The sequence below is a fragment of the Odocoileus virginianus genome, chromosome 19 (genome assembly GCF_023699985.2).
Source record: "Odocoileus virginianus isolate 20LAN1187 ecotype Illinois chromosome 19, Ovbor_1.2, whole genome shotgun sequence".
In the NCBI taxonomy this organism is placed as follows: Eukaryota; Metazoa; Chordata; class Mammalia; order Artiodactyla; family Cervidae; genus Odocoileus; species Odocoileus virginianus.
This window is the reverse complement of record NC_069692.1, coordinates 30,001,988-30,014,743: the sequence shown is the minus strand read 5'-3', so window position 1 is coordinate 30,014,743 and position 12,756 is coordinate 30,001,988. Positions and strand designations below refer to the sequence as shown.

Sequence of the window (12,756 nt, the reverse complement as noted above, 5' to 3'; positions counted from 1 at the left end):
TGTTACAGCTCATGTGTACATGGAACATTAGTCATTCATTTTGTTAATCTAACATAATATGGAGTATAATTTTTCAGAACATCAAAATAATAGCTTTTACTCCATTTCCTCACTTCTATAAGGACATGCACAATAGACTCTGCAGCTACATATGCACCCTATTAGAGCTAATTGAAAATAGATGGTACAATTAACCTGCTTCTTAGTAAAAAGCATTAACACTTAATGTGACAGTCTAATCACAATAAAAAGAGGTTCACATTGGAAGAAAATGTAGTGAATAATTCAAAATCATCTGATTCTTTCATATAAAGTAAATTAAAGAAAGAAAAAGTTAATATAACAACACCAAAAGCAGCAATTATATCATTTGCATTTCTAATCTTTGCTTTCCTTCTCAGATGTATTAAATTTCAGAAGATTCTATAGATGAATTAACACAATGACTCATAGTATTTAGGTTCAACATAGCAAAACTGAGCAGGTGGTGACAGAACAAAAAAGCAGTAAATGTAACCATTAAAATACAAAGTATGAAAATTATCAGGCAAACTCTTATGTAGGGAAAACTGCCTGGATTATCTGAACAAATTTCATTAAACACAGGTTTTTTTTGATGACCCTATAACTCAAAATTCAATAAGCTCTTTAAAGATGTCAAATATATTATTCAGCTACTCTTTTTAATTTTAATTTTGTGTTGAAGTATAGGTGATTTATAAGATTATACTGGTTTCAGATGTACAGCATAGTGACTCAGCATGTTTATTGATTATACTAAATTAAATGTTATTAGAAAACAATGGCTATAATTCACTGTGCTGTATGATACATCCTTGTTATTTATCTATTTTATATATAGTAGTTTGTATTTCTTAATTCCATATCCCTATCTTGCTTGTCTTTACAGTCAAGCCACCTCAAGATGGCTGTTCTCTTGCTCTGTGTACGTCCCCTGCTGGAGCAGTCCCTTCTTTACCTACACACTACTCACATGACCTGCTTGCCCTGATCCAGCTAGTGATCGTTCTCATCCTTAGGCCAGAAGAGCTCCACTTGCTAGCTTATTAAAGGGAAACCTCTGCCCTCCTGAAGCTCCTTAAACTAAGTGGCCTTGAGAGACAAGTCGCTCCACCTTCTGGTTCCCCTGGTAACTGATGGGCCAACCAGACATCAATTCACTTTATAAAAAGTAGACTCCTCCCCTGAGTAGCAAAGATGGCTGCCATAGCTTGCTGTCTCTCTCCAACCTGCCCTACACACGTTGTGGAGTGTCACTCTAGGACATTTTGCTTCAGACATGTAAGATCCCCTATCCAATAAGCCACGGGTGTCTCTGTCATTGTCTCTGGGCTCTTCTGTCTCTAGGCTGGGCAGCTCGAGGCTTGCAGGCCTGCGGAGTGCTGCCTGATCATTGGTGACCTGGCTAGGAGGCTGAGGAAATTTCCATGAGCCCCCAGTATGTCAGGAAATAAAGTTTAAGGGTAATATTTAGGGGGTCACCCACTAACATGGTGGTCCCTGTGACAGCTGACCACCATGAGATATTCTGTCATACTGATGATATCTTCAGAGTCTCTTTCCAGTTTAAAGGTAGTAGACCTATGCTCATGGCTCATTTGACTGCAGTGGGAGAATGGGTGCTGAATACAGACAAAATGCAAGGATCTTTATTATCTATCAAATACTTGGATGTTATCTGATTGGGTAAAATAAACATATCCCTGACCGCACCCCTCTCCCCCGCCCCTTAAGTAATTATAGAAACAGGTTTTATTAACTTGGAGACAGGCATGTGAGTTGAACTTGGTCAGTTACCCTGAGGGTTTGGTTTGGGGTCTGTGGAGATGGCAAAATAATGAGTACCCTTGGGTTTCTGGTCCTAGCTACGGAAGAGGCAGGGCAGTGATATAGTGTGATGGAGCGACACAGCTCTAACATGCTGGAGAGTGTAGCTCTGTGCAATCTACAGCGTGTTACAACAGGTGGAAGACATTACAAAAGACCTACTCAAGTTACTAGCAATGCAAAAACCCAATATTCAGGGTCAGAAACAGATGTGAGGAACATACAGGACCCCCATGGACATCCACAGTGACCAAGGAATACAGTTTACCATCCATAAAGTTCAGGAGTGTCTGACAAAAGTGACATATGCTGGCATTTCCCCCTGCCCTACAACCAGTCTGCTGCCAGGATAATTGAAAGGACTACTGGGTTACTTAAACAACAACCGAGGCAAAAACTTGTTCTCTCCACAGGTGTAAACATCCCAGGAGCAATCACTGTAGTGGTTACACCACATTAATCCAAAAGTAACAAGTCACCCCAACCTGAATGCAACTGTTTCAGCCCTTGCTGCAGGATCTATCTCCAGAAACACACATGAAATAACCCTGGGGCTGGCAGGTAAGTCCCTGGTGCTTTGGGTTTTTGCTGCCACATGAAGAATAGGATTAGAAAGGAATAATTGGGATTGACATATATACACTCTTGATTCCATGTGTAAATAGGTAACTAATGAGAACCTGCTGCATAGCACAGAGAACTCTTCTCAGTGCTCTGTTGTGACCTAAATGGTAAGGAAATGCAAAAAAGAGGGGACATGTGTATACATACAGCTGATTCACTTTACTGTACAGCAGAAACTAATACACTTATTTACACTGCAGTAAAAATTAAAAGAAAAATCTAATAAGAAAAAAGAGTTGCTGTGTGTGTGTGTGTATATATATATATATATATATAACAGAAATGGGTTACATATGTTCATTAAAATACGTGTACAACTTATTCATAATACCACAAATGGAATAACCTGTGTTCAGAGTAAGAAAATGGGAAAATAAATTATGGCATAATCACATAACATACTACGCAGCAATAAAAATTAATGAACTATAACTACATTTAAAAACAGATATGAATTGTCACAAACCTAATGTTGTAAAAGATACAATACTGTCTGTATCATGTAATTCTATTTATGTCAAATTCAAAATAGGCAAAATTCATCTAGTGTTAGAAGTCAGAAGTGCGCTTATCCTTGGAGACGGGTCATGACTGAGGGAAGCTTATGAGGAACTTCTGGCACTCTAGTGAGGTCTCAGTTCTTGAACCCAGTTTTGCTTACATTTGTGTGTTCAATTTGCAAAAACTGTTTTGATCTTTATTCTCATGATTTGCCTGCTTTCTCCCTTGTATGCTATCAATTAAACAATTGCTTGCAAAATTTAAAATAAAGGGCTTAGATTTCACCTGTATTCTGCGCTATCCCAGGTAAGACTACTAAAGTAATTAATCTGATTCCTTACTGAAGAAAGGCACCATTATATTAATGCTGTTATCTCTGAAACTGAATCTCCAATATTTGGTACCAACTGTGGGGATGGTGGGTAGATGGCTAGTTTTAGTACTGTAGGCCACGACAAAACTGCAGTCAGAGGTGGTATTATCTCAGAATGCTATTAACACTTGTGTTTTGCTTAATGGTCTTGATTTTCCTTTATTTTGCCTGTTACACAGCTTACATTTGATCCCTAGTCTGAGCAACTGGGTGACAAAGCTGGTCTCCCTGCTGAGTTTGATTGTTTAGTCTACAGTGAGGTGTCCTTGTTGTCTCGACTTCCATGAAAAATTGACCCAATAAGCAGCTGGCTCTACAGTTTTCCCACTTTTTGGGCTTGGGATTGCATTTTGCATTTGTATTGTATTTGGTTGCCAAACACCTCTACATACCTGACCGAGGGATATTACAGAAGAGTAGACCAAGATGGTAAAGGTCATGAAGGGTAATTAGGCTTGTATAGTCAGGCCACTCAAGATGGCTACTCTCTTGCTCTGTGTATATCCCCTGCTAGGCTGGGCTCTGCTTCACTTACATCCTACTCACATGAACTGCTTGCCACCTGCTCTAGCTAGTGATTGTTCTAATCCTTAGGCCAGAACAGTGCCGCCTACTATTTATTAAAGGGAAATCTCTGCCCTCGTGAAGCTCCATAACCCGAGAGTCTGAGAGGGACACACCCCACCTTCTGATTTCCCTGGTAACTGATGAGCCAACCTGATGTCAATTCCCAGTGTAAATGGTAGCTGCCATCTCCTCCCCTGGGTAGTGAAGATGGCTGCTATAGCATACCTACTTGCCAGCCAGCCAGCCAGCCAATGTGGGGTGTTACTCCAAGATGTTTAGCTTCAAATTTGTAAGATCTCTTATCCAATAAGCCGTTGATGTCTCTGTCACTGTCTGGGCTCTTTCTTTGGTTTCAAGGCTGGGCAACTCCAAATCTTACACACCTGCATGGTGAAGCCCAACACCTTTTCTCCTTTCCTCTCCCCACTGATAAACACTAATTTGTTTTCTTTACCTGTGTAGAATTTGTTTCTGTTTTGCTATATACATTAATTTATTTTTTTTAGATTCCACATAAAAGTGGTATACAGTATTTGTCTTTTGCTCTGACTTATTTCACTAAGTATAATGTCCTCTAGGTTTATCCATGTTTCTGCAAATGGTTGAATTTCATTCTCTTTTTATGACTGAGTAATAAAAAATTGTGGATATATACACTTATCTTAATCCATACATCTGATGAACACCTGGATTGCTTCCACATATTGGCTGTTGTAAATAGTGCTGCTATGAATATGGGGTGCATGTATCATTTTGAATTAGTGATTTCATATTTTTTCAGGCATGCATCCAGGAATCAGTTGGTGCATTGTGTGATAGTTCTTTTAGTTTTGGGGAACCTCCATACTGTTTTCCATAGTGGCTGAACCAGTTGACATACCCACCAACAGTGTACAGGGGTTCCCTCTTTTCTCCACATTCTTGCCAGAGTTTGTTGATTTTTTGATAGCCATTCTGACAGGTGTGAGGTGATATCTCGTTTGCATTTGCTTTTCCCTGATTAGTGGTGCTGAGAATCTTTTTATGTGCCTGTTGGCAACCTGAAAGTCATATTTGGAAAAGTCTGTTTAGATTTGCTGCTCAGTTTTTGATTGGGTGGTTTGCTTTTTGATATTTGTGTGTAAGCTGATATATTTTGGATATTGACCCCTTGTTGGACATATCATTTGAAAATATTTTTCCCATTCAGTAGGTTCTTCTTGATGGTTTTCTTTGCTGTGCAAAACTTAAGTTCAATTATGTACCATTTGTTTGGCTTTTCTTTTGCCTTAGGAGACAGCAGTATTTTTCACCTACAATTTGTCAGTGTTCTGTCTATTCTCCTTTAGGTGTTATGATTTCAGTTCTTACACTTGCATCTCTAATCCATTTTGGGTTTATTGTATGCTGTGTGAGGGATTGTTCTAATCTCATTGTCATATTTAGCTGTACAGTTTTCCCAGCACTACTTACTGGAGACTTATCCATTGCATATTCTTCTTTGCAGTTTTTCCTCTTTAAAAAAGTATATTGTCTATAGTGATCATTTCAAAATTTACAACTTTTAGTTGTGCCATGAGTTTTTAAGTGTGTTTGGACTTTTAAAATGTCTTTTAATGTAAGAAAAAAAAGAAAACAAAAACCTTTAAAACTGATTTAAAGAACATTCTGAATACACTTGCTACCCCTCTTGTATACTTGGGGCAGATATTAATCGGTTTTCAGACTATTTGTTGATAAGTCTACATTTAGCTATAGAATGCTTCATAACAGTCTCAAGGCTGCAACTATCAATTCTTGAGATTTCTATAATAAAAGAATCACTTGACAAGCCCAGTTTAAAGCTCTATTTGTTTAGGACTGAAGTAAATTAATAAAAAAATATTATACAAAACTCACTTCAAAAGAGGGGGCATATAGATAACTGCAGGGGCATTACTTTGTGACATGAGAAAAATACTATTTGGAGCTTTTAGGGATTGTTTTCTTAAGAGCTGAAATTCCAAATATTAATAGAATTTGAGCTGAACATAAGTGTTATACTAGGATAATAAGGTTTCAACTAATTGATTCTGAAGACAGACAATAGAGTTGGGAACAGATGAGATAGAGCATTGCTGTTATTACTAACATCCTTTTAACATTTAGTTTTCCAGTTTTGTTCCTATTTTCTCTTTCTTCCTGGTTCAATCTGGGGAGATAATACCTTTCTAAGAATTTGTCCATTTCTTCTAGCTTGTCCATTTTATTGGCATACAGTTGCTTATAGTAGTCTCTTAGGATTCTTTGTATTTTCTATGGTGTCTGCTCTAACTTCTTTTTTCATTTATGATTTTATTGATTTGAGTTCTCTTTTTTTCTTGATGAGTCTGGCTAAAGGTTTGTCAGTTTTGTTTATCTTTTCAAAGAATCAGCTTTTACTTCCACTAATTTCTTCTACTTTCTTCATTTGTATTTCTGCTCCAAATTTAATGATTTCTTTTCTTCTACTAACTTCGGGTTTGCTGTTCTTTCTCTAGTTGCTTTAGGTGTAAGACTAGGTGGTTTTGAGGTTTTTCTGGTTTCCTGAGGGTCTCTCTTAGAACTGCTTTGGCTATATCCCACAGATTGCCATACTTTCATTCGTCTCTAGGTATTTTTTTAATTTCCTCTATGATTTCTTCAGTGTAGTCTTTTAAAGCATGTGCAAACGTTACTTTTGTGAAAATTTAGATTTATAATGGCTAGTAGTATGAGTATGAGGGGCTTCCCTGGTGGCTCAGATGGTAAAGAATCTGCCCGCAATGCAGGAGACCCAGGTTCGATCCCTGGGGCAGGAAGATACCCTGGAGGAGGGAATGGCAACCCACTTCAGTATTCTTGCATAGAGAATTCCATGGACAGAGTCTGGTGGGCTACAGTCCATGGGGTCACAAAGAGCCAGACATAAACGAGAGACTGAGCATGCACACACAGTATGCATATGATCTCTTTATCTAAATTAAATGTTTTTTTCTCAATGTTAATACTCACTGCAGCATACTAGGTGGTCCCTAGAACCCTCAGAGAGTAATGTACATCTCTAAATACATGAACAGGAGGGGAGATTGAGTTACCGGGGGGCCTCTGGTCTATTAAGCAGAAGGAAACACTACCAAATAAATGGTCTAAAAACTAAAAAGAGTTTGTGTGCTCTCTCTGAGACTATTAAAATTAAATAATGGACTGAACAGATAACTGCACCTGTTACATATTCAAAATTTTGTTTGGAGAGGGAAATTTCTGCAATAAAGACTCAGATGTTATGTCCAGTCACAAATAGCAGTGGGAGTTTTTCTGAACCTTTGAATAAATAGACGTTTACTGTCTGCTGAAACTTGTGAAAAGTTATAAGGTAAAGACAATTGTTCCAATTGAATGGAACAAAATAAGAATGTAGAAAGATCCAAGGAATTCATGGACAAGAAAAGGTATATTCAATTATTACTTCATATGGTAATCAGCATTAAATGTTAAATTTAAAATTTATAGGCAGCCGTATTGCAATGCAAAAGATCCAGCAGAAGCCATGTGTTTGACCCTTGGGTCTGGAAGATCCTCTGGAGAAGGCAATGGCAACCCACCCCAGTGTTCTCGCCTGGAAAAGTCCTATTAACAGAGGAACTTGGAAGGCTACAGTCCATAGGGTTCCAAAGAGTTGGACTTGACTTAGCAACTAAACAGCAATTATTAATGTACTTAAGATGCTGGAAACTATATTTAAAATCAAAAGCATTTCAAAGGAAAAAGGTACTTTTATTATTTGACAGTGACGTATTGAAAAGTCACATAGAATTATGTGGTAAATCTAACCTTTTCCTTGAAATATCAGACTGACTAACAAATTTTGAATACTCTGTTTTCTGAAAGTATGAAATAAGCCTATACAGATGAGAGTTTTATTTCTTCTCTGTATTTAATTTGTTTAATCACTAGGTAAAGCCACTTTATCTTTGCTATTGAAAATATTCAGTCATATACTGACATATATACTACCCTATGTAAAACAGATAGCTAGTAGGAACCTACTATATAACACAGAGAGCTCAGCTCAGCACTCTGTGATGTCCTAGAGAGATGTAGTGGGCTGAGACAGACTCAAGGAGAGGATATAGGGAAACATATAGCTGTACATATCATTGTACAACAGAGACTAACATAACATTGTAAAACAATACTACGCCATTAAAAAAAGAAAACATTCAATCATTAAGCAAATAGAAACACTAGCTGACTGATTTTGACAATAAACTCTTAGAAGTAAAAGCCTTCTTAATGGAATGAGCTAGAGATAGAAAAGGTAATGGCACTATTCAAATTGGGTAGGCATGCACCTCTCAACCCTGTTCTGCCTCTAAACCAGAGGTTATAACACAAAGTACATACTAGACAAGTCTAATAAATTATGTTTATCTATAACACGTTTGATTTCTTGGAAAAATACTCAGGACTGTCAAATCCTGCCAAGGTCTGATTCTTCTTCTCTATAAAATTTAAAAACTTAGAGCTAAGAGGATATCTAATTTTATATACTATTTGCTTGCATAAAATAAGGAAGCAACTAACAAATATAATTAAATAAAAGTGTTAGCCTTAAATAATGCTACATTAACACAATAGGAAGAATGCTAGACCACAGAGAGAGGTTACAGTAACTACTGTGGACTAAATGTCTGTGTACCCTCAAACACACACACCCAAACCCAACTTTGTACACAAACAAGTCCACACCATTCCTCCCTCTGCACCTCCACCTGAGTCTCTCCACAGACACAAACACACCTGCATCTCTACACACATACACCTATCTCTGCCTACACACACCCTATCTATCCCTCTACATCCAAATCCCAGCTTCTCTACACACCCCCACACAAAAATCCCAGTCTCTCCATAGGCATACACACAGACACACATAGACCTACACCACGTCTCTACCTACACACACACTTAACTCTCCCTCCTTACACACACCCCCTTCTCTCCCTCCACAAACTTGTCTCACCCTCAGCACTCACACACACCCAACTCTCCACACATACACACATACTTCACACAATCCTGTTTCTCCCTCCACACTCAGACCACAGTCTCTCTACACACACACGCATGCATACCCCAGTAGCTACACACACAAAGAAATATACAGATACACACACTCATTTTTCTACACACACACATTCACATCTCTAACTCTTCACTTACACCCCAGTCTCTCCATACACCGACATGCAAACAAACACATACCCATCTCTCCCTCTATACACATACCCCAGTCTATCTACATATACCTACCCCTGATTCTCCTTTCACACTTCATTTCAGTCACTCAGAAGTGTCCCAATCTTTGCAACCCCATGAACCACAGCACGCCAGGCCTCCCTGTCCATCACCAACTCGTGGAGTCCACACAAACCCATGTCCGTTGTGTCAGTGATGCCATCCAATCATCTCATCCTCTATCGTCCCCTTCTCCTCCTACCCTCAATCTTTCCCAGCATCAGGGTCTTTTCAAATGAGTCAGCTCTTCGCATCAGGTGGCCAAAGTATTGAAGTTTCAGCTTCAACATCAGGCCCTCCAATGAACACCCAGGACTGATCTCCTTTAGGATGGACTGGTTGGATCTCCTTGCACTCCAAGGGATTCTCAAGAGTCTTCTCCAACACCACAGTTCAAAAGCATCAATTCTTTGGCTTCAGCTCTCTCTATAGTCCAACTCTCACATCCATACATGACTGCTGGAAAAACCATAGCCTTGACTAGACAGACATTTGTTGGCAAAGTAATGTCTCTGCTCTTTAATATGCTGTCTATGTTGTTCATAACTTTCCTTCCAAGGAGTAAGTGTCTTTTGATTTCATGGCTGCAATCACCATCTGCAATGATTTTGGAGCCCAGAAAAATAAAGTCAGCCACTGTTTCCACTGTTTCCCCATCTATTTGCCATGAAGTGACGGGACTGGATGCCATGATCTTAGTTTTCAGAATGTTGAGCTTTAAGCCAAATTTTTCAGTCTCCTCTTTCACTTTCATCAAAAGGCTCTTTAGTTCTTCACTTTCTGCCACAAGGGTGGTGTCATCTGCATATCTGAGGTTATTGATATTTCTCCCAGCAATCTTGATTCCAGCTTGTGCTTCATCCAGCCCAGTGTTTCTCATGGTGTACTCTGCATAGAAGTTAAATAAGCAGGGTGACAAACTTACACAGGTTCAGATACACTTCTGCTCACACACACACAGATACACTTCTTTTCCTCCACATTCAACCCCATCCCTACACAGACACACACACACTCTCTCTCTCTCTCTCTCTCTCTCTCTCTCTCTCTCTCTTTCTCCCCAGTCTGTCTACACACACACACACACACACACACAAACCCATCTAACCCTCCACATGCACATTTCTTTCCGTCCATAGCCTCCTCGTCTCCCTCAACACACACACACTTGCCTGTCTCCCTTCACACCCACCTCTGGCCTCTGCAAACATAAACACATAACTACACACCCCTCTCTCCCTCCACGCTCGTACCCTAGTTTCTCTCTACACACACACATCGCAGTCTCTGCAGACATACATACAAACACACACCCCAGTCTCTCAAACACAAGTACCCACACTACATCTCTCATTCCAACACGCAGCCCAGACTGTTCCCACTTGTCCCTTCACAGTCTCACCCCACCTCTCCCCCAACACCCACACCCTGTTTCTCCATACCAAACAGCCAACTCTCCCTCCATAACATACCCCTGCCTCTCCACCTATATACCTATCTCTACCAACACACACCCTCTTAACTCTCTCCACACCACCTCATCTCTCCACGTACACACACAAACACACAGAAATCCATCTCTCCAGAAAAATCTATACTCATACCCATCTCAAATTCCACACCCACACCTCAGTGTCTCCATACACACACAATCTACACACATATACCTGTCTCTACCTACACACAGCCTCTCTCCAAAACACTATCTCTACATCCATATCACAGTCTCTCCACACATACACCCTAGTGTCTCCATACACACAGACGTGCATACAACCATCTCTACACAAAATCCAATCTCTACACACACACACACACACACACACAGCATCCATCTTTCCGAACATCCACACCCATGTCTCTAACTCCACACCCAACCTCAGTCTTTCCATACGGACACATCAATTCAGTTGCTAAGTTGTGTCCAACTCTTTGCGACCCCATGGACTGCAGCCCGCCATGCCTCCCTGCCCATCGCCAACCCCTGGAGTTTACTCAGGCTCATGTCCATCCCACTCCTGACAGTGTTCTAGTTTTGGACTTCCCTTGTGGCTCATCTGGTAAAGAATCCGCCTGCAATGCGGGAGACATGGGTTTGATCTCTGGGTTGGAAAGATCCCCTGGAGAAGGGAAAGGCTATCCACTCCAGTATTCTGGCCTGGAGAATTCCATGGACTGTATAGTCGCAAACAGTTGCAAAGGGTCACAAAAGAGTCAGACACCACTGAGCGACTTTCACTTTCCAACTTAATGTACACACACATGCAAACACATAAACACATCTCCCTCCACATGTACCCCGATCTCTACAACCACACCCAGACTCCTGTTTCTCCTCCACACTTATGTCTCAGTCTCTTCACACAAATACACTCACCCATTTTCCCTCACCTTCTTTGTCTCCCTCCAAACCCCAACCCAGTCTCGACACAATCATACATACACCCATCTCCCCACAAATACCCACACCCCTCTCTCTCCTGCAACACCCCGATCTCTGTATGAACACTCACGCACACACGCACGTGCACGCACGCGGGCACACACACACATATCTATCTACACATAGGCATTCCCTACTCCGCTAGTCTCCCTCAAACCCCCTTCTCTCCATCAACTCCCAAACACACCCATCTCTATACACATAGAGTTGTCTCTCCCTTTACACCCCTCCAGCTCTCCCTCCACACCCCTCCCATTCTCTCTCTACACCCCCATTAATTGAAATATACACCCCATCTCCCCAGTAAACTCAAAGCCCAGTTTCTAAACACACAAATACATACACATCAATTTCTCCACATGCACGTACCCCTGTCTATCCCTCCGCACACTTGTCTCCCACACACCCCCCAGTATATCCATACACAACCCCCCACATACCTTTATATATGTGCCCACACACATTCCGGTCTACACACACACACCCGACATCTCCCCCTCCATACACACCACCCCATATTCTCCCATTTCTTCCTACACAAACAAAATTTTGTCTCCCCCCAGACACCCCATCTTTCAAGGCATATGTAAATACCTATCTCTCCCTACAAACACACACCACACTTCTCATCTACATTTAAACTCCAGTCTCCCCCCCGATACTCACACCCCCGATTGATCTCCTCCACACACACACACATTTGTTTTTCCATCCAAACACACAGCCCAGTCTATCCACATACGTATTCTGCTCACGCTCCACAGTCCCCATCTCACCCTCCATGTCCACACACCCACCTCGCTGCACACACCCCCGCACACACAAGCACAGTCATCTCTCTCTCCACACCCACAAACCAGTCTCTGGAGATACATGTACACACAAAAGCAGCCATCTCTCCACAATCACAAACACCCACTCAGTCTCTCTCTCCACACCTCCAGTCTCTCGTTACACACTCACAAACACATCCATCTCGGCTCCCACAGACACACAGACGTATAGAATTCTCTCCCTGAATACATTTCCCATCTCTACAGACACACACCCATCCATGTCTCTTCCTCAATATCCACACCACAATCTCACCACAGACACCCCCAAACACCATCTCTCTACACAA

The 12,756-nt window shown here is 40.8% G+C and overlaps 1 long non-coding RNA gene across 2 annotated transcripts in view; it reads left to right on the top strand.

Moving 5' to 3' along the window:
* The first annotated feature begins 1,207 nt into the window (after positions 1 to 1,207).
* Positions 1,208 to 12,756, top strand: part of LOC110145753 (uncharacterized) — a 43,192-nt gene continuing 31,643 nt past the window's right edge. For both annotated transcript variants that reach the window (XR_011492963.1, XR_011492964.1), the window contains exons 1-2: positions 1,208 to 1,302; positions 2,262 to 2,409. This is a non-coding gene — a long non-coding RNA (uncharacterized lncRNA). The remainder of the gene's footprint in view (positions 1,303 to 2,261; positions 2,410 to 12,756) is intronic.